Source organism: Chelonia mydas, chromosome 1 (assembly GCF_015237465.2).
Source record: "Chelonia mydas isolate rCheMyd1 chromosome 1, rCheMyd1.pri.v2, whole genome shotgun sequence".
NCBI lineage: Eukaryota > Metazoa > Chordata > Testudines > Cheloniidae > Chelonia > Chelonia mydas.
The window spans coordinates 267885318-267903207 of record NC_057849.1 but is presented as its reverse complement, the minus strand read 5'-3'; the positions used below and the strand labels follow the sequence as shown (position 1 = coordinate 267903207).

Sequence of the window (17890 nt, the reverse complement as noted above, 5' to 3'; positions counted from 1 at the left end):
TTTCAGGAGTCCGATTTATCTTGCGTACCCCCAAATTACACCTCACTTTAAAACTACTTGCTTACAAAATCAGACATAAGAAAAGTGTCCCAGCACACTATCACTGAAAAATTGCATACTTTCTCATTTTTACCATAGAATTATAAAAAAACAAATCAATTGGAATATAAGTATTGTACTTACATTTCAGTAAAAAGAACAGGAGTACTTGTGGCACCTTAGAGACTAACAAATTTATGAGCCCATAAGCTTTCGTGGAGTTTATGCGCTAATAAATGATGGTGCAGTCTGCATGCTGGGGAACTTGAGGATGGGCATGCGTGAGGCCCAATCTCTCTGAGATCCCCTGGGTGCAGTGTGACTCCACACCACCCCCATAAGGGATAGGGTGATTACTGTTGTTGGCTGTAAATAAGGGAAAACCATGTGAAAAATAAGGGACAACTCTTTATTTAAGGGACATTCTAGGGAAACACCATTTCCTTTAGCATATCCTGTATTTTTCCCTCAAGTGTATATTTCTACTGCCTTCAACTATACAACGAAATGTTTTAAAACCGATAAGTACCATTTTATACAATGGAATACATCTTAAAATAAGGGGTGGGTGGTCACCCAAAGGGACAAATAAAATAAGGGACAGTCCCTTAAAATAAAGGGTGGGTGTTCACCCTAATTAGGGAGCACAATCAGACCCAAAAATTAAGATTAGCTAGCGACTAAGAATAGGCTAAACCAGAAAGTAGGGGCAAGCTGCTGGGTACCATCACATTACAGGCAGTCTCTGTGAGGGACCCTTTCTTTGGAATTTACTGGCCCCCACCCCAAGTTTGTTAACTCCTTAATGTGCTGCAAGTGCCTTCTATTTCCCCAGGCATTTGGGGAGGGGATGGCTGAGGGTGTGAGCTTGATTGCTGTGTCTTCTACATCAGTGGTGCTCAAGCAGGGGTATGTGCACCCCTGGGGGTATGCAGAAGTCTTCCAGGGGCTACATCAACTCATTTAGATATTTGCCTAGTTTTACAACAGGCTACATAAAAAGCACTAGCGAAGTCAGTACAAGCTAAAATTTCATACAGACAATGACTTGTTTATACTGCTCTACACACTATATACTGAAATGTAAGGTTTCAGAGTAACAGCCATGTTAGTCTGTATCCGCAAAAAGAACAAGAGTACTTGTGGCACCTTAGAGACTAAACAAATTTATTAGCACTCCTGGCCAGTGCTGTGGGCCACTGCAGAGAAGAGAGCGTGGGCTGTGTTCTGCCTCTTCCCTGCCCCCTTTCTGGTGATTTACAGCCCAGGAGTACAAGAAGGGAACAACAATCTCAGTGTTCCCTGAGTGCAGGCACTCATATCACACCTATCTCTTGCACCGGTGGTATGAAGGAGAAGGAGAAGGAAGGCTCCTTGTGCCCTACATGTGCATCTGTGCAAGGGCTAGGTACTTTTCCTGGCCCTCCCTAAAATGAGGTTGATTTCAAGGATATTGGAATACTAAACCTAGCACTAAATAATGCCATAGCTTGATTGTTTAAAAGTATGTGAAATCTCAAGTGACAGTCTGGGCCTATTCAGGCTTTGTGCTAGACTCATATGGTTGACAGATTCAGATGTAATCTATTACACTAATGTGTTAACATGCAACATGATTTTAGCATCATTTTTTTGTTAGAGAAAACTAGTGTAAGAAGGAAAAATCCAGTTAAGGCACTGGACTGGGAGTCAGCAGATCAGGGCTTTATTCCTGGGCCCAGTCTCAGACTGCCTCAGCAAGCCTCAAGCTCTCTCTGCCTACATTTCCCTGTCCCTAAAATGGGACTGATACCTACCTATCTCAGAAAGACATGGTGAAGCTTCTTTCATTGAAGGTTATAAAGGGATTTCAGATCTTGGATGGAAGGTAGAAATGCCAAGTTTTTTAAACAACCCCATTTTTGTAGACCATAGAAACATTTACAGAGAATAGTTACTTAAAATCAAACTTTAACTGCTACATTTTCAAATACGGTATTTATTAACTGTAATATCCTATGGCCTGATGCGCTCTGGCCATCCAGGCCAGCAGTGAAGTCCCTTGGCAGGCCACTATCCGCTGCAATACATTTTAAAGCAGCCTTTGGGTTACCCTACTTACACTGGGGCTGGCTCAGCCCACAGTATCCCTCCAGATCAAGGGGCAGAAATGCAGTGTAAAGCCACCATTGTTTTCTACCTCCTTTCTCCTGCACTGATCGCTGCTCTGGTGCTTCTGGGGGAACCTACACCTGTATCCCTCTCTGAATCTGAATTCTGTCAGATGGTTTCTTCACCAAAAATCTGGTTTCTTTTGTCACACATCTAAACTGTGTTTATTCCTTTCCCTGTGGAAATTTGGAGAGCCAGTTCCAGCCAGAACATACACTGGTTATGTTTTGCCAGTTGTTCTGTTGGTGGATAATTTTCCCATGTTTTTCTGGAGGAAGAGGGAAAAAATCCCAGATTGCATTTCCTTCAGATTGTAAAAGTAGAGGAAATATTTTGCTTGCTGCAGCCACCCCATATCCTCTCAGTGCATGAGGAGGAGGATTAGAGTCTTGATTTCTTGCCTGATGGAGAATCAACAGAAGCAGAGGAGTTTTGTTTTTTTAAACACAGGACAGATCAGACTTACCAGATAATGTAGATGTCGGATTGATTGGAATTTCAAGGAATACATTATGAATATGACCTATTCATCCTTATTTTGACCTGATGTTTTCTGAAGAGGGGTTTGGCTTGGCTCAGCTACACTATGAAAAGCAATCAAAGCAAAATAAATTAGGAGAAAATCCAAATAAAAGCCTCTGCTAAAAGATGCTGACAGCTGTGTAATCAAGGGGGAGTACTAGGTGCCAGGCAGCTCTCCCTAAAAGCAATAAAGGCCCAATTCACATACAGAGTGAAATACAGAACAGCTACTAAGGGCAGCTGGTAGATCTGAAGCAGAGCCTCTCAACTGGAGGAGTGCAAGCAGGAAGCAGGTAGCAATACCATTCTGATTGTACGAGGTGGAACGGTTGGTCCAGACTGCCATTTCTATGACATGCAGTGTGGCTGTAGATGTGTCAGACCCAGGTTATTACACAGACAAGGTAGGTAAGTAATATCTTTCTCACCAACAGAAGTTGGTCCAGTAAAAGCTATTACCTCACCCACCTTGTATATCTATAATAAACATAAAAAAGCAGCTATGATTTGGATCTATGTATTTTTGAAAAGTGTCCCCCTAGCAATAATTCCGTTAAATATAAGACCCTATTGAAATCAATAGGTGTTTACCATTCACTTCACTGAGCCTAGGATTTCATCCAAGGCATCAAGAGAAAGAATAACAGATTTAAATGATTTATATGCAGTGCCAAGACATGTTATGTACTTTACAGAGCAAATCAAGAAAGCATAATATGACCCCTCTCTCAAAGGTAACAGCCTAATTTTAGGTTTCAGAGTAGCAGCCATGTTAGTCTGTATCCTAATTTTAGACACTACACAGCATCTGAGTGTAACACGAACAAGGGCAGGAATGGGTAAGATGTATGTCCCGTACTGAATGGAGAATATAGATAGATCTCAAATAAGTAAGTTTTAGTATCATATCCTTGGTGACAGCAATATAGTCCATCTTATTTTAATATAAATTTCAGTTCCTTCAGTTCTGATTGCAAATATTGACATGAAAAAAAAACTAATAAGAAAAAATGCCCAATACGTTTTATTTACATTTTCTTATAAATAGCTGATAACATGGTAGGTCTTTGGAAAATTATGACTTGTCATGTACCAAAAATGTTTAAAGTCAAGTGGGCTGGATACAGACTTGGAACTCAGGAATCCCCTTAGCTCTGCCTTTGCCTCCCTGCATGGCCTGGAGCCAGTAACTTCACCTCCTTTTCATTGGCCTGGTCTAAACTAGGACTTTTGGTTGATATAACTGTATCACTCTGGGGTTTGAAAAATCCACCTCCCTAAGTGATGCAATGAAACGGACCTAACCCCTGCTGTAGACAGCGCTAGATCACAGGAGGATGCTCCCGTTGGCCTAGCAACCACCTCTCAGGGTGGTAGATTGCCCACCGCGATGACAGAACCCTTCCCATCAGCATAGGTAGTATCGTCACGGAAGCACTAGAGCAGTGCAGCTGCACCGTTTTAAGTGTAGACAAGCCCTTCATTTCTTTATATGTACGGAGAATAACTTTTGCCTCACAAAGCTGTTGTAACAATTGATTGGTTAATCTTTGTCTGGTGCTTTGAAGATGTAAAGTGCTACATGCTATGAATTATTACTGCAAACAAGGCTGGCCGTTCACTGGCTTGGTTGTGGAATACAGGGGACTGGCGGCAATATACATGAGATTTTTTTCTGATTCACGAGGCACAGCCTCCTCCCTCTGAAAGTGCAAGTGGTTTCTTTTATTGGAACCATCATAATAAGACAAAATTATTCCAACAAAAGCCTGGTTGACACACAGACTTGTCCAAAAATCAATGGTACTTTTTGCCCTTTGGATCCTTTAAAGAGAGACCCAAATGAACTCACTTTTACTGCGGGATGGTCAAGAAAATAAAGAAACCGAGTCCTTAAGCCACCAAACATTTGACTTTGCAGGTTTGAACGTATTTGGGGGAAGCAAAAGGAGGTTCCACTTTCATTGCCGGTTTGACCCTTATGCAACTGCTGCTTTGCAGCTGCCCTCTCTTTTTAATATCTTGCCCTCAGTGGTTTGGCTGAAAGCAGAAAATGTAGTGGTGGATAAAAGCTCTCACAGAGGAAAAAAATGTAATCTAAACATGTTCAAAGCTCAGAAGAGGTTTGGGGTTTGTGTGAAGAGTAGACAAGGGTTCCCTTTAGGTCCTGGTGACTTCAAAACCAGCTGACCTCCTTCTAGGTGTAACCAAAACAAAACCTGAAAGAGGCACATTAAGTTCAATTCCACTGAAAACAGAGGGTGAGGGGAAAATGGAAAAGGACAACATTGGATGGTAGAGCATGAATGATCCTAAGAGAAAATTCCAGCTGAAAGTATTATCAATGAAAAGCTAAGCCAGCTGTGTTATTTAATGGCGGGGGGCAGATCCTGCGCAGGCACAGTAACTGCTTTTCATAAGTTTTCTTATTATACCCACGCATTCTGTCAAACACATAGTTCACACCGCTACTCATACTCCCATTTAAATTCAGCAGAAAGCCGTACAAAAGTTGATTTTGCTTTGCAATAGGTTTGGCCATGTCTTTTCCTCATCTGCCTCTTGTGATTTCATGTGCTTTGAATGCTGATGAGGTATTAGATTCCAGTTAACCCAAGAATGAAAAATTAGAAGAATTTGACACTCAGTTTCGGCTAGTTTTGAACCTCCAAAACCCTTTGGCTCCTGAACGGCCCCAGGAACACCGTTCAAGAGACACATCTTCTCGGGGGGGCGGGGAAAGAGCCAAAAATACCTTGCAAACCTCTCTTTCCAGGGAAGAGGTGTGGCTGGCTGCCACCCTGTGCCCCCTGCAGTTTGAGGGGTTAGCAAGGTCAGTTTGCTCCCCCTCAATCCACAAATCTTGTCCAGATTCTGACCCCTGCTCTATTCCCTTTATGCCACACCAGCACCCAAGAAGCAGAAATTGGCCACACCTCCCCAGCTAGGAATTCCCTCTGCATAGTGAAAGCTTTGAGCTGGTATAGCTGTCTCCTATGACAATCTTCTCCCCTCCCCCCACATCAGTGAAGTGTAAATTTTACCAGTTGGTGAGAATATATGGGAATCCAGCCATGTGAATGGGCCAGGTTTTTCAGGTGGTATAAATTAGCATAGCTCCATTGATTTCAATAGCACTATACCAATTTACAACAGTGAGACTGGACTACTTTGTGCCTAGGTGTGTGGAATTTACACACTAAGGTGGCTAGAAGAAGGTATAAGCTATCCTCCCAGTTTATGTGACACACCACTGACTCTGGGGTTGTGTGTCTGAAGACACGATAAGAATTATAGCCGGAGAAGTGACAATCACTACAATTAAGGTTCAAACCACTTTCCATTATAACCCCTGACTTTCAGATGCTCATACTTCGTGAAACAATTGCCTTGGGATTGGTCTCTACCCATAAAGGTAAAAAGTTATTTTTAAGCATTTGAGCTGGTTTTGCTATTTGAACAAGAAGAAACAGTTAATAAAAATACACTTTTCCCACTGATAAAGAGTAATATAATATAAAGGCTTAATTGGAACAGACTTACAGCTGAAATGGCCAAGGTGTACAAGTTGTCATGAGTATCTAACAATACTCCTTCATCCCCTCAATTGCAACTTAGGAAGGTCAGGATGCTGTTTGAAAAGAGAAATGTTTAGAATGAAGGTATGCTGACAAAATAAGCAAAACAAATAACAAGGAAAAGAGTTTTTACAAGACAATAGCCAAGTTTATCCAAGATGGGCCCCTGAGGCTTGGACCCTGAACCCACATTTGGGCACTTAATTCAGTGGTCAACACAGAGCACCTACCACCTCCCTCCACAGCCAATGTCTACGTCTATAAATATACATTAGCATCACTGTCACACTGGTCTAGTAATTAGTGACTGTTATGGCAGTGAAATAGTAGAAAGCAAGGAAAAATATTGGGACAAGCAACATATGTCAAAGGCTGCAGAACCTTTTCAATTATATTTCTTATAATATATTATATAATTAGAGACTTTGTGTCTCCCCCTTGAGCATTACAAAGTTTTTAAATACATAAGCTGCTATTTCTCAAGTCATGCATATAATTCACTGAAAGTATTCAGCAGCCTTTCATATACAAAATGCTTCCTGAATATTTTTAAATTAAATCCCCAAAACACTGTTCATGCAATATTTAGGTTGTATGGTTAATCAAAAATCAGGAAATGTGCAATCTTAACTATGGTAATACTTCTATACAGGAGGGCACATTCATTTTCTGATCTGATCTTTTTAAAAACCATACAACATTGCATGAACATACTTTTTTGGCATTCAATTTGATACCCAAAGTCTGTGTTTATCGGCTTAGTATCATTTAATAAAAACTTTCCATTCCAGAAGTTGCATGTATACTTGTATGTATGCAAATGAGGGAGTAGGGGAATTTGTTCACATATGCTTAAGTATGTGTGTGTTTGAATCACTGTAGATTTACTGGGCATGTGACAAATTTAGGAACCTTTAACTGACCTAACTGATTTCAACACTCCTATTTTTTTCTTCCCAAGAACACATCACTTCAGGGAAAGCTTGTTGATTAATGTGCTTTCTCAACTTCAGCGAGATATAGAGATTACATTTGCAGCAGAAAGCCTGGAGAGGTTAGAGCTGGAACTTGTTTCAGCCTGTAAATCACAGGACTGTGCACCATCAGCCAGGCTCTGGTATGATTCGGTTCAGTGTAGAGCGATTCCTATTGCACTGCTTGATATCAGCATCCAAAGATCAGGTTTCTAACCATGATGCAAACAGATGCAATTTTCTCATGATGCAAACAGATGCAATTTTCTCATGATGCATATATGGTTTTAAAAGTCCATAAAGAATTGCAAAATGTGTGGTTCAGGTCAAGAATAACTGAAGTCCAGAAATTAGGCAACACATCAAGTACTCAATGGCGACAACTTCTGGGTTTGTCACCCAAACAACGCACAGACTGATTGGTAAATTGCCTAAACGTGACAAATAATGAGTGTGTTGGTTGAGCAAGGCTGCTACCCTACTTCAAAACTTGTGTTTGACAACAACACGCTGGATTGGTTAGTCTGCTCTTTTGTGAAGATACAAAACAGTGGCCAAGTACAGCAGAGTCAGTTTTTGTAATGAAAAATTGCAGGATTAAAGTACAGTGCTCAGTGAAAAGATCTAGTTTATTACAGATCATTTGACAACTAAGAAGTAGTTTAGATTTTCCTATTCAGTCTTCTGAACTGTAGATGTGAACAACATTACACCACATTACGACTGATGGATTTTATCCCAGTGCTTTACATATAAGATAGTCAAAGGTCTGAACACATGATTTGGATTTTTTTTCAGTTGAAGGTACAATCAAACCAAGTACATCAAAAGCTGGAGTACCACCTCTGAATATTCAGTGGGGGAAATATCTAGTAATTAAAGTCACTGAAAGAAATTTTAATTCATATGAAACAAAGATAAAAGTGTTGCAACACAACTGAGGTTTTTACATGGCCCTTCACAATCATTAATGGATTTTAGCCTTATAACATGCCTGTGAACTAGAGATGGATTTCCACCAATCCAATTGCATATGTTTGTCTTCAGGAACATATGTTATGTAAGTGAAGATTCTCCAAGCCGTCTAGGCCATTTAGACATATCTTCTATTAAAATTAGATATTTATCTAAATCCACTAGATTGCTTTGAAAATCTCTAACAAATTGTTCTTCTCCTGGCCTGCACCCTGTGAAAGGAGAAAAAAATTTCCTAAAGGTTATAAAATCATATCAAATAAATAAATGTTATGGGGAAAATAATTAGCATCTGTTCATGGATATTCCATGAGCCAAAAAAATTTTTTTGAAAAGGAAGAAGCAGCAGCAGCTCGATGCATCTGATGAATTATTCATTGCAAATGATTCACTCAGCTGTAATAAGATAACAGCACAAGTGTCAAAATGCTTAAATCTCAGCATCTTCGAGAACCACCTTTGTGATCTCTCTGCCCTTTGCTTTTAAAACCTTATGGAAACCCCTGTGGAACAGGTGTATAGGAAATTTTTGTAACAAGCCACACGCAATTTAATAGAGAATTATATATAACCCTGCTACAGTTTTCTACAAAAATTGTTTTTAAAAGGAAGTTATATCATTTAAAGTAATGTCTATTGCACCCTTAATTTTTTTTTTGGAAGCCTATTGACTTCATCCTTATTAAATTCTATGTGGGACTTTTCCACAAGAGAATACCCCCCCCCCCGACGGCCCCCCACACCCACAATATCACTATCTCCTCCCCTGACATCCCCTCCTCGTTACAAAAGAACGCCAAAAAACTAATATCAATCTTTCAGTTCCTCACTTCTTCTCCTGCCTGTTCCAGATTCTTTAACCACCCTCAGCTGATTTTATGGGGTTTCTAAATGAACAAGTAGTTTACTAAATGCATTGTGCCAGTAAACAAACAGAATGCAGTGGGACTTCCCCACCCACCACCACCATTTAGTTGTTTCTAAAAAGATGAACTTTTCCTGAAATTGATGAGCGACTCAACAGGAGCTCTTAAAGGATTTTTGTTTGTTTTTGTGGCGTTGTTATGTGTGCTGGTGATAAGGCTGGGGGGAAAGGGGTGTTGGTGGTGCTCATGGGACTTATAATTACAGTCAAAGTACAATTGTCTATTCAGCTTGGATCATTTGTTTACTAAGTAAAACTGCCAAACAAGATTTGCTGGTTCTTCCTGCCACTTGAGAGAGGATAGCCCTAGGCTCATCTAGAGGTAAACAATACCACCCAAAGATTATCGAAAGGGAACACAATATATAGGAACTGACAGAGAAGAGCAAAGCACTTGCAGGAATTCAATTGTAAGGGATGGATTCAAATTCTGTTCATTTACATGAAGTGCCATTTCATGGCAGAACAGAAAATGAAAAGGGAGCAATGGTTCCAAGAACAAGCTGGTCTAACGTTGCTGTTAGGTTGGGGATGGGGGAGGTTAAGCTAAACATGAAAGATTTTCTTCAATCAGTTAGACATCTGGCTCTTACTGTATTCTAACACAGCCCCTGAAATCTGATCCGGATTCATATAGCAATGAGCATTCTTTGAAGTTACACATAAACACAAAGGCTTTATCAATACAGCTATTCATAAAGCAGTAACCAAGTGTAGGGAAATCCATCCAGCCCCAGCTTGTCCCAACACAAAAAATGATCTCCATCAAAGCATCTAATTCTGAGGAAGGATTCCTACTGCCCCAGCACATAATGTGAAGTTATTCAAGCTGTGTGTGAATCAAGTGGGACCAGGAGTGGAATTCACCCTTCAAGTTACAGGGCTGCAACACAGCCCTTTTACAGCCCGAATTATTTATTAAGTGTGTAGTGGCAATAGCGTGTTAAGAACTTTACAGGCAGCTCTGAAAACCAGGTTAAGAGCTTAAAACTAAGCCTACAAGTTGGAACAGCAGCCACCACCCCTCCCCTCCTTGATGTAAGGATTTTCAGTAACTGGACTCAGATAGGAGTGGATCCTATACTCCCTGCCTCAGCAAATGGCTTCCTCCTTGCTTGCATAATTGGAGCTAGCACAAACACGCCTGTGATATGGTTGTGGTGAAGTGGGTTCCCTGTCCAGCCTCATTGCAGGGCTTACCTGGTGCAGGTTCCTTGACACTTGGGAGATTTCCACTGCAGAGTTAAGTTGAGAGATTAGGTGTGTCACTAGGCCTCCTGCGGGGATATTCCCTGGTTCTTTGTGCTGCAGTAAACTGAGCTACTCTGATTTTTTTCTTTGTGAATTATGGGACAACTTGTTGGTCCTTCTGGACACACAAAGGCAGTGGAGGAGGACTATCAGCGCTTGAGTGCTTTAGTTTGTGTCATCACTACAAAGTGAACAGTTTATCTGTCAAAGTGAAAGCAGAACCCAAGTACTAACTCACACCGACTGCCAGGCCTGCTTAACTGGGTTGAAAGCAACAAACTTGAGTAAAGGGGTGTGGGTGTGTATGTATATGGAGGGTGGAGTGACTACCATATCGAACTGGGTAGGACAGTCCCGAAATGCAGAGTTCAAGTCCCAGTCCCATGCTGAATGACTCCAGGACTGCATTTGTCCCGGATTCCCTCCGGTGCAGCTCCGCGCCTGCCCAAGGCTCAGGGGTGGTGCTAGCCTCTTCCTGGTGGGAGGCTGAGGTGGGCCTTAGCCCCCCCGCCCAGCTCTTCTCCCCCACTCCGACCCCTCCCAAGGTCCTAGCCCCCTGGCCAGGACAGAAGCTGGAGCCAGGCAGTAGTAAGCTGCCCAGGGAGCCCCAAACCCTTCACCTGGCCTAGGCGGTGTGCCCTGGATGGTGGGGACACGGGACAGGGGCTGCTCTCGGGCACCCTGGTCCTCTACCCAGGGCAGGTGGAGGGTCTGGTGCTCCCCACAGAAGCCCAGGATCCCTGAGTGGCTCTTACCTTGGCCTGGCTCTGGCTTGTGGCCTGACCAGGGGTCAGGACTCCTGCATGTTTCCCACTTTTGCCTTTTGAAAAGGTGGTCTCGTAATACACGAACTAGGGGTCACCAAATGAAATTAATAGGCAGCAATTTTAAAACAAACAAAAGGAAGTATTTTTTCATACAATGTACAGTCAACCTGTGGAACGTGTTCCTAGAGGATGTTGTGAAGGCCAAGACTATAACAGGGTTAAAATAGGAACTACATAAGTCCATGGAGGATAGGTCCATCAATGGCTATTAGCCAAGATGGGCAGGGATGGTGTTCCTAGCCTCTGTTTACCAGAAGCTGGGAATGGGCAACGGGATGGATCACTTGATGATTACCTGTTCTGTTCATTCCCTCTGGGGCACCTGGCACTGGCCACTGTCGGTAGACAGGATACTAGGCTAGATGGACTTGTGGTCTGACCCAGTATGGCCATTCTAATGTTTTTAACACCTGATTAAAAGCCCAAGTTAACTCTCTTATAAGAAGAGTTTTAAACAATGGGCTAGCCAGCACATAAATGTATTGTTTTCCCCAGCACACTGTGTCTCATGATAAAAACCTGAACATGCATATAACTGTCCTTACACAAGTAAAGTGACCCTGCTCTTACCTTAAGACGTCTTACAATTAGTGAATAAGCTATAATTATTGTTTCAGAAAGCTAATTATGTTGTTGAAGCCTATACTACCTTGTAAAATTACGCATAGCTTTTCATTTGAGCCTGTGATAGGCTGCACCCTGAAAATCTCTTTTGTAAACAGGTCATTCAAATATCTTTGTGACTCCTTAGCACTCCCATAAAAAACTGACTAATGTGTATACACCTTCAATTACAATTTTGGTCTAGTCATCAGAGAGCATTACACAAAGAGTGCTCTGTTTTTAGTAGATATGGGTAAATATTTTAGTGGCCTTCCCTGCCCCCAGTGTCTGGGTACAGGTGGCTGCAGCTTGAAAGAGAGAATGGAAAACTGGAACAGTGTGTTCACATGGTGTGTGGTACCACAGGTCATCAGCTCTGGTAGAGGCAGTCAGAGCTCTGATGGCACTGAAATTTTGGGGTCTTTTTAGTTAGAGTGGTCTTGCCAGGGAACTCAGGCTCCATTATGTACTGTAGATGACAGGGTCTGCTTAAAAGAGGAGCATTCTCCTGCTACAAATTGGGTGTGTCAGTACATCTAGGACTGATCAGTTGTCACAATTTAAATGAGGGAGATTATAAGTGAGCTATTGAAACACACAGCAAAATCTTTGTTAGATGGTGAGGCTTTAAAAACTGATTTAAAAGAAAAGCAAAATGAGGCTCCATGAGCAAGATCTGGCAGATTTCAAGATACAGAATCAACTTTGACATAAGCACGTACAAAGGCCAGAGTGTCATGGCCACCTTTGTTACGTCTCAAACTGGCCTCATCATTGACGAATGATAAAATTCCACCAGTACACTGACGCCCATGGGGATGTGTTCCCTAGTTGTAGAAGTATATGAACAAGTGCTGCACCTAACCTATTTCACAGTGCAGTGCCCTCTCATTCTATACTGAATCATACTGGAATAGGGAGAAGAGATCCTTACAGCAAAGGTTCTCAATCTTTACAATATTGGGACTCCCCTATCATCTACCAGGGGCTAGCTGGAATCTCATAGCTCCATGTTTAATAATATGGAATGGGCAGCGTGGTCATGACCCTTGACACCTGTCTGAGAACTCAGGCTTTACAGGACAGAAAGAGACAGGAGAAATATAGCTGCACTATTTTATAATGGGCAAGTATTACCCTCATTTTACAGATGGGTAAAGCGAGGCACAGAGGGTAAGCACTTACCCGAGACCATACAGTGAATCAGAGGCAGAACCAGGAATATAACCCAGGTCTTCTTATTCCCAATACCTTGTTTTGTCTACTGGGCCATGCACAAACTCATGAGAAAACCTCAACGTGACAAATTTTAGACAACTTGCTACAGCAATCATTATTAAGAAGGGTAAAAAAAATCATCACTATTTCTATCAAGCGTTCACTCTTTATGTAGAGCAGGAACTAATAGCAATATCTCAAATACCACTGTGTGGGAACTGTTGCCAAATGTTGACTCTTTAATGGGGATGGCTGTATGATGCTAGACTTGTATCCCTTGGGACAGACCATATGAAAGCATGCTAGTGGTATAGAGACTGTTGTTCCTTTTGGGGTATCCATGGCCAAACCTAGCCATGAAATCCCAACATGACTGCCTTGTTAGCCAGAGTTCCCCGAGAAAAGTTTCCGAACACCACAAAACAGAAGAACCACAGACTTGCATTCAAAGTGGGTCTGCTGCAGCACAATGTCCCTTTCAAACTGTAAATCCTCCAAGACATGGCTTGTGTCCTGATCTATGTTTGTACACACTCAGTACCATAGGGCCCCCAATCCTGACTGAGGCTTTTGGACACTACCATAGCCACTAACAATCACCCTTTCTTCTGTGTGACATTGTCTTCATCGTTACAAGAAAGGTGTGTGCTTTGAAATGGTTTAAGCAGATCGTGAGGTTAGGAATATGACAACTATCTATGCAGCTGGCAAAGCAGTACTAGAGGCAGGGGGGTTGGGGAGAACAGTTATTGCTCTTTCATAGAATATCAGGGTTGGAAGGGACCTCAGGAGGTAATTTAGTCCAACCCCCTGCTCAAAGCAGGACCGATCCCCAATTAAATCATCCCAGCCAGGGCTTTGTCAAGCCTGACCTTAAAAACTTCTAAGGAAGGAGATTCCACCACCTCCCTAGGTAACGCATTCCAGTGTTTCACCGCCCTCCTAGTGAAAAAGTTTTTCCTAATATCCAACCTAAATCTCCCCCACTGCAACTTGAGACCATTACTCCTTGTTCTGTCATCTGCTACCACTGAGAACAGTCTAGAGCCATCCTCTTTGGAACCCCCTTTCAGGCAGTTGAAAGCAGCTATCAAATCCCCCCTCATTCTTCTCTTCCTCAGACTAAACATCCCCCGTTCCCTCAGCCTCTCCTCATAACTCATGTGTTCCAGTCCCCTAATCATTTTTGTTGCCCTCCGCTGGACTCTTTCCAATTTTTCCACATCCTTCTTGTAGTGTGGGGCCCAAAACTGGACACAGTACTCCAGATGAGGCCTCACCAGTGTTGAATAGAGGGGAACGATCACGTCCCTCGATTTGCTGGCAGTGCCCCTACTTATACATCCCAAAATGCCATTGGCCTTCTTGGCAACAAGGGCACACTGTTGACTCATATCCAGCTTCTCGTCCACTGTAACCCCTAGGTCCTTTTCTGCAGAACTGCTGCCGAGCCATTCGGTCCCTAGTCTGTAGCAGTGCATTGGATTCTTCCATCCTAAGTGCAGGACTCTGCACTTGTCCTTGTTGAACTTAATCAGATTTCTTTTGGCCCAATCCTCCAATTTGTCTAGGTCCCTCTGTATCCTTTCCCTACCCTCCAGCGTATTTACCTCTCCTCCCAGTTTAGTGTCATCTGCAAACTTGCTGAGGGTGCAATCCACACCATCCTCCAGATCATTTATGAAGATACTGAACAAAACCGGCCCCATGACCGACCCTTGGGGCACTCCACTTGATACCGGCTGCCAACTAGACATGGAGCCATTGATCACTACCCGTTGAGCCCGACAATCTAGCCAGCTTTCTATCCACCTTATAGTCCATTCATCCAGCCCATACTTCTTTAACTCGCTGGCAAGAATACTGTGGGAGACCGTGTCAAAAGCTTTGCTAAAGTCAAGGAACACCACGTCCACTGCTTTTCCTTCATCCACAGAGCCAGTTATCTCGTCATAGAAGGCTATCAGGTTAGTCAGGCATGACTTGCCCTTGGTGAATCCAAGCTGACTGTTCCTGATCACTTTCCTCTCCTCTAAGTGCTTCAGAATTGATTCCTTGAGGACCTGCTCCATGATTTTTCCAGGAACTGAGGTGAGGCTGACTGGCCTGTAGTTCCCAGGATCCTCCTCCTTTCCTTTTTTCCTGCTACTTAGAGGACTTTGGCCTTGGTGCACCTCGTGGTCATTATAACAAGCTTTGTGTAAATACAATCAGCTCTTCTATAAGCCACCAAATATCTAGTTCTTCCATTTTACAGACACTGGGGGCAGGGCACTCATGTTATCATGAAACAAAAGTTGCCTGTTGGGTAAGTAGAGTTTCAAAAAAACAAACAACAAAAAAACAGTTCAAAGTCTAATATATCGTGATTTCTTTTGTCTTCAGAACACATACTCATGGTGTGAATTCATATTGGCAAGCCATGAACGAGGTCAGTATGTTGACATGGGTACAGATTTTTTCCTTTCACAGACACTTCAGGCTGGGTCATGTGATCACTCAGTACTGTGCTTTGCCAGCTGTATATGAACTAGCACATGCCCTGACCTTACAGCAATCAATGCAGCCACACCAGTGATTTCAAGGAGAGTTTTACATACAGATCATTTGCAGGATAAAACCCATAATACTGTCAAAAGAGTGGAAAGGCAAGCAGACAATTACACACAAATTATTCTATCTTCCTTTCAACCTGACTTGGGTGGGGGTTTTGTTTTGGATCCTGGAAGTTCTTCCAATCGCTTGGACATTGATAGGTACTTAATGTTTGTCTGTTTGTTGACTGTCATACCATTACCATAGGCAGCACACAGGGCAGGGGGCATGTCTTTCCTGCCCTTAGGTGACGCACACCTGGAGCAATATTTTACTTCCAAACTAGGGCAAAAGGAAGGATTAGTCAACCCCCAATTTGCTCAAGGAATTCTTCCTGAGCTTCTTTTAGGCCCCCTTGCAATTTCACAGGGTGTTAGGGCAAGCCTGCCTCAGTTTCCCTTTTGTTAGAGGAACACCATTTAGTTCCATGGCTGGTAATTTCTTGCTCCAGCCCTCTGGCTGGATTGTTAGTAGTCTCTCTCCTCTTGAGGCAGGAAAGAGTTTGATGGGTCAGGAGACTGCTAACCCTAGCAAAGGGTCAGTCTCCAGCCTTTGTTCTTCAGGCTGTACTAACCCCTCTGATAGAGGCTGAGGAATCAAGGCCTTCCCACTCATCTGGATTCCAATCCAGGTACCCTGTGTGAAGCAGCTGGAATCAGTTCCTTCCAATCCCTTACTGCTTCTAACTTCACCTCTCCTGTAGACTGTTGCGCAGACACATGTTCCGTGAGCCTCTTCTTCTGGAGGTCCAATTACCTGGGCAGCTTCCTGCCAGTCCATTTCTGCAGCACCCTGCTCTCAGTGGTTCTTCAGCCTCTCCAACAGTCACCCTCCCTTCTGATCTGCTGTCAATCCTACCAGAGGAGGCAGCTCATCTCCCTGTGAATCTTTGTAAAGGTGTGGGCAGTGCTTGCACACCTCCTTGTGGCCTGGTGTGGTGCTGTGGGCGTGCCCCCACCTTAGTTCCCTCCTTCTCACACCCACTGGGGCAGCCTAAATTTGCTCTAACAGCCTGGAGCAAGGAGAAGCCAACATACACTAACAAATGGCATGTCTCCTTTTAATAGGGTTTCAGGACAGAAGAAAGTACAATACACTGTTTATAAGGGCCTCACCTCAGGGCCCTAGGTTAGCTCCCAAACTTGAAGTTCATAAAGTCTCTAGTTAGGCCCATTTTCGAGAGCCTGAGAGGCAACCACCATGCACTGCAGCCTGCAAAGCTTCCACCCCTGCTCAGTTTCTCCTGCTCAGTTTACACTCCAGCCTATCCCTTAAAAGGGTAGTGCACTCCTACACGACTCTGCCCCCTAGAATCTTGTCTGGCCCTAGAGCAAGTTCTACTGTCTGTCCATGGAGTATCTCTGCACTCCATAAGGACAATCAATTTGACCTCACTATGCTGCTGACCTAGCCACCTTCTTTTGAGCTTATCCTCCAGCCAAAGGAGCACTTCCTGCTTAACGTCACCAAGAAAGTTTGCAAGACTGTTGGCCATACTTTTATCCTCATTACTGACATACACAGAGACCAGGAGTGGTGTTCCCCAACATCTTATGTAGCTCATCTGATGAACAAACTCCTCTTTGGCACATCATAATTCAAAACAAACTGTACACCTTGTAAGGTGAGCCCTCTGGCCATAGCAGGAAGTAATCAAAAGCACTGGGCTTGCATCATTCATAAACTGGCATGAGGCTGCTTCCCAGTCTCTTTGACAGCAGCCTCACAGGATAGATGCACACTTCAGAGTGAAACTAGTTTCTCATCCAATCCAACTCCCACTTTGGTTTTCTAATTATGTCTGACTATCTTTTTTCCTGTGGTCTTTAGTAAAGGACATATGAGAGCCTATTTCCAATCCTCTTGCACCCAGGCTACGTTGTGTGTAGTGTTAACAACTGGAGAGTCACTTTTACTCTCCTCCCCTTGTAGGCTGGCACATCTTTTCGGGGGGGATGGAATTTTTTTTAAGTCCCACTCCGGTTAGGGCTCCATGCGGCTGTCTCCAGGCCTCCAGGTGGGGAGCAAACCTTTGTCTCTCTCATCTACTTTATTTTTCTCATGGCCAGGTGATGCTACATTAATAACATGGTGGTTTTTCCTTTCAGTAGGCTGAAACACTTCACCACACAGCCCAACTTTCACTTGAAAGATTTAAGGTCTGGGGAATATCTTCAGGGCTGCCCTCTCCACTTCCAGTAGTTCCACCTTCTCATCCTGAGCATCAGTGAT

At 43.1% G+C, this 17890-nt stretch overlaps 1 long non-coding RNA gene across 1 annotated transcript in view; it reads right to left on the bottom strand.

Annotated features, from left to right (window-relative positions):
* The window catches only part of LOC114019373, a 39605-nt gene that overhangs the window by 7651 nt on the left and 14064 nt on the right, over positions 1–17890 (bottom strand). Inside the window, exon 2 of the long non-coding RNA XR_005223897.2 lies at positions 6256–6343. This is a non-coding gene — a long non-coding RNA (uncharacterized LOC114019373). The remainder of the gene's footprint in view (positions 1–6255; positions 6344–17890) is intronic.